The sequence below is a fragment of the Nannospalax galili genome, unplaced genomic scaffold (genome assembly GCF_000622305.1).
Source record: "Nannospalax galili isolate Female #2095 unplaced genomic scaffold, S.galili_v1.0 scaffold1018, whole genome shotgun sequence".
Taxonomy (NCBI): domain Eukaryota; kingdom Metazoa; phylum Chordata; class Mammalia; order Rodentia; family Spalacidae; genus Nannospalax; species Nannospalax galili.
The window spans coordinates 1,326,889-1,332,164 of NW_008342000.1; positions in this window are offsets into that span (position 1 = coordinate 1,326,889).

Here is a 5,276-nt window from a genome sequence, read left to right on the forward strand (position 1 = left end):
GGGGCAGGGGACAGAAGTAATCTGGAAACTGGAAACTGGAAAACAGATGATCCTTGAGTAGCAACTTCTGAAAGGCCTTGATGGTCACAATTAAAATACACAGGAAGTAGTGGGAAACCATCAGATGATCAACAGGAGGAACAGTAAACTCAGATGAATCTCTTTGAAGGATCACTTGTTCACAGTGGGTAACAGCTAGAAAGATGGGGCTTTGGAAAGAGACATGGAGATGAGGAGCCCACTTAAGAGAGTTTGGCAAAAGCCTGGTTGATATCAATAGAGTCCAGGGCTTGAAGCTGCAACAGGGCTAATGGTGAGGAGGGCTGGGATGCCCAGGGAAGGGGAGGGGAGGAGAGGGTCCAGGGAGTGGAGGCAGAGGTAGGTGGTCCACAGCTGGAGTCACTGTCCAGACCTCTCTACTGGCTGCCTCTCTCCTTAGTACCTACTTAGTGGGGCCTCAGACAGCCCATTCAGGATTCAAAAAGAGATGCTTTCTGCCCTTTCCTTACTTACCACTCTCTTATCCTGCCTTGGTAACTGCCACTACCCCTCCCTCCTTCCACTGTCTTCCTTCTCTGAATCATATCAAGCATCTCTCCTTCCTGACTTCAAAGTCTTGTTAAACTGTGCCCTGATTTACATCACTTGTCTTCCTACTAACCTTGGCCTTCTACAGGGGCCAGAGCCTCACTCTAGCCCCTCCCAAGACCATGAGAAGTCACACAGCCTCCTGGCCAAACTTCCCTTATCTCAGTCTGCTTTCTGGCTTAAAAGGAGTTTCTAAAAGCCCTCTTTTGAAAGCAGCATCTCTCACTGCAGTAATACCCAGGCAGGATTTTCAACCATTGTTTCTGCAGCCCAGGGATTACTTTACACTCAGTCAGGGTGGTTTGTATGCTGTCCACACCTCCCAGCCTGCATTGCATGCCTTTGATGGGGAAATATCTTATCTGTAATCACTTTTCTGGGTTATGGACCCAAATTTCCTCTGCAAAACATCAGTCTGAGAGGCTTCGCAGGCACCTTCTCACAGGCAGCCTGCTGTGCTTCGATAAACCTTGGAGACTGTTTCCTGGAATGCATCAGAGTCTAACAAAGCCTTGGTTCTAAGCCAACACCCACCATCCTGCTGCAAAACGGAATTTTATCTCAAAAAACTATAAGGTGACCATTAGTACTAAGCAAAATAATAGAGATTATGCCAACAGACAATTATCATGAGCTTACTCCGCTCCAGTTGTGAAAGATGGCTGCAGATTCCAGCTTCCTGTGACTCCTACCTGGGGCGAGGGGGGGCGGAACTGAGGGAAATTACTTATGTTTAAATGTAAGGATTTGCTATTTGATGTGATAAGTGTGGCTCTATAGGCACTGTGTGTGAAAGGTACTCACTGGCTGGGTAATGTCTGAGATGTTTTGGTTCAAAACATAAGAGTAGGCATTCTTAATAATTAAAAAATATATAGTTAAAACTCAATGCTAGTTAAGTTGTGGTAAAAGTTTGTACAATGTTATAAGAGAATGATATGAAAACGCATTTAAAGAAACAAGTTAGTGTGCATAATATCCACCTGCCAATAATAAATTTGTCTTCAGTTATAAGTCAAACGGAATTAGGATGTTTAAGGGCATTCAGTGTTTCATTTTATAGTGTAAATGGTCCAGGTAATTGAGGTACATCAACCCAAGGATACAGTACGTAGTTATTTAAAGTAATTATGGAGACTAGTCATTTGAACTCTACTTGGGACCTAATTTCCAGTAAAAGAAAGAACACAAAATGTTATGTTCAATAACGACATGTGGTCTGGGCACTCAAAGTCCTGCTTTTAGTGACTTATACTTTTGAACATCAATGGACTCTGAAAGGACTTTCTCTTCATGCTCCCAATTTAACTCTCAGAACAGCCCTGTGAGGTTGGTATTATGGTTCTCATTTTCATAGATGAGGTAATTGAGTCTCAGAGAGATAACCTGAGGTAATCTTCATACTACATACAAATCAAGGAACCCATGTCTCTGAACTCCAATTTCAGAGCACTTCCTTACTTCCATCATCTACCAGCAAAGATGACCATGAAGAACGACTCATACTGCACATGGATGGAAAGGCACCTATACCATCTCTCTGCTGCTTGGGAGGGCTATGAAGGGAGTCACAACTCTTCCTAAGAAAACCAGGGTCTGGCTTTGTTGCAAGCTATCCAACCCAGCCAGTGGGGATGGAGAGGTGACCCATGTTCCAGCCAGAATCAGAATACGTAATGGTAGACTATTGATAGGAAAAAGATGTATAACGAACAGGTATTGATATATGCAAACCTTCAGTGGGGCTTAGCACAGGAGGACAGTCAGGAGACAAAGGGACCACCTATGCTGCCCCATTGATCTGTAACCACATGTGTGCAATCTAAGTGCAGTGTGTGTGCTTCATCTTAATGAATGCTTAGCTTGGTTCCTCGTCTGTGCTGGTATAAATAGTGTTGCTGGTATAAATAGTGCTGCCATGAGCATGAAAGTCAGGTACCTAAGATCCTGATTTCAGCTGGGCATGGTGGCTCACTTGTGCAATCCCAGCACTTTCAAGGTACAAATGGGAGAATGTGGACTTCAAAGTCAGCCTCCCTTATGGAGCAAGTTCAAGGCTAGCATGGGCTTTGTGAGATCCTGTCTCAAAAGACCAAAAACCATTGTTTTAAGTTCTGATTTCAGTTATTTTGAGTAAATACCCAAAAGTCAGATGGCTAGATCCCAGAGTAGTTCTCATTTTAATTTTTAGAACGTTTCGTACAGTTTTCCACAGTAGCTGTGCCATTTTACAATCCTACCAGTAATGCGGTAGGTTTCAATTTCCATGTCTACACAGTGAAATATTTTCCAGCCTTTAAAAATGACAATGTGGATTAACCTGACAGATATTTGCTGAATGAAGTAAGCCAGGCACAGAAGGATAAAACCACATGATGTCACTAACATGATGAATCTAAAAACAGGTAAATGCCTAGAAACAGAGTGGAATGGTTTCCGGGGGCTGAGGGTAAGGGAAAATTCAGTGAGAATAAAGTTTCAGTTAAGATGAGAAAGTGCACTCTTCTGAGCACTTAAAAATTTTTGAAAGAGGGCCAACAAGATGGCTCTGCAAGTGAAAGCGTTTGCTGCCAATCCTGATGACCTGAGTTTGATTCCAAAAACCCATTTAGTGGAAAGGAGAGAACTGAGTCCCGCAAGTTGTCCTCTTGAGCTCCACACTCATGTTACGTGCACGCGCGCGCATTGCGCGCGCGCGCACACACACACACACACTAAATAAAAAATGTGTTTAACTTTACTGAAAGACTCATGTTAACTCTTCTTATCACAATAAAAAATGTATTATGCACATCCACTGCAGACTTCCTGACTCTCCTTTTTGCTACTACAGTAAAGTGGGCAAGTCATTCAACTTGTCTATGTCTCCATCTCTTCATTTGAAAAATAAGAAAAATAGTGATTGCCTCATAGAACTGTCATACAGCTTAATGGCTTTCCAATATTAATAACCATGCCATAGTTCCTGGAATACACGAAGTTGACTTTGTCTTAAAGTTTACATACACTTGTAGTTTTTATCTTCAAGAAACCCTGAGAAGAAGGAACCATTATCCCCATTTTACAAGTAAAAGAACTGAGGCACTGGGGTTTAAGCTTCTTCGTGGCACACACACATGCAGGTATGGCTCTGCCAACAGAAGATGAAGGAGGAGGTGCTGCTGGCTGCTGTGTCCTTGGGCAGCTTCCTGAGCGTGATGGCCCTGCACCAGAAGTTAAAGGACAGGGAAGAACAAATCAGCGTTCTCAGAGTATGTGTGGTAGGGTTCACTGGTCAGAAGCAGGGGTTAGGAAACCGTGACACACGCTGGTTTACACTCCAGAGTTTGCCACTGCTCCTTCTAAAGGCTTCCAGAAAGACTGAGGAATCAAAAGTAAATGGTCAAGTGTGTGTGAGTCCACCTGGTGCTGCCCAGATTCAAGGTGCTCTGGAATCTCCTGGAGGCTTTTTACAAACCCAGACACCGTAAGTGTGGGCTGTGACCCAAACATTGGGATTTCCAACAGACTCCCAGGCGATGCTGGGATCAAAAGTAAATGAGACACGGGCCCAATGGTCAAGTGTGTGTGGGTCCACCTGGTGCTGCCCAGATTCAAGGTGCTCTGGAATCTCCTGGGGGCTTTTTACAAATGTTTGGGCTGTGACCCAAACATTGGGATTTCCAACAGACTCCCAGGCGATGCTGGTGCTGCTGGTCCACAGACCACACTGTAAGGAACAAAGAATTATAGTCTTTGCTTTCTTCCTAGTCTCATGACTGGAATCCCAGGAAGTAGAATGCCTGGCCTGTCAACGAATGCTCAAGCATTTGTTGAAGCACAAAAGTTAACCCATCCCTGCTATCAGGAGTTTGATTAAGCAGAACCCCTTCCCACCGCATACCACAGGCTGTGTCTTCTTCCTTGCTGCAGCGTCTTACATTCTAAGTAGGAGAATTCAGCATCCTTTTCCACTCTCTCACATCATCATTCTGAATGACTTTAAACCCCCGGGTTCTTTTCTTTGTATTGCACAAATGTTTCATGTTTGCTGGAAAATAAGATACATAAAAAAGAGATAAGCAAAAAGGAATAAAAACAAACTATGATCTGATATGCATCATTTGAGATTCTGTGTGTGTTGCCCGATGGGAGCATACGTTATGCCCTATTGATATTCTTATGAAGAGTGTTTTCCCATGTCAAAAAGTCATTAAAATGGTTGCATGATATTTTATTATTTAAATTTTTATCACTTCACATTCCTTTAACATCAGATATAGTGACCTGGGGTTGAAGAGATGGCTCAGTGGTTAGGAGCACTGGCTGCTCTTGGAGAGGACCTGGTTTTGGATCCCAGCACCCATATGGTGGCTAACAACCATCCATAAGTCCAGTTCCAGGGAATCCCACGCCCTCTTCTGACCTCCATGGGCATTGTACACATACAGTACACTTACAAATATACAGGCAAAACATACACATAAAATAAAAAAAATTGGGCTGGGGAGATGACTCAGTGGTTAAGAGCACTGGCTGCTCTTGCAGAGGACCCAGGTTCTATTCCCAGCACCACATGATGGTTAACAACTGTCTGTAACTCCACTTCCAGGGGAATCCAACACCCTTTTCCTACCTCTGTGGGCATTGCAGGACACGGAGTGCACTTACATACATGCAGGCAATACACTCATACACATAAAATAAAA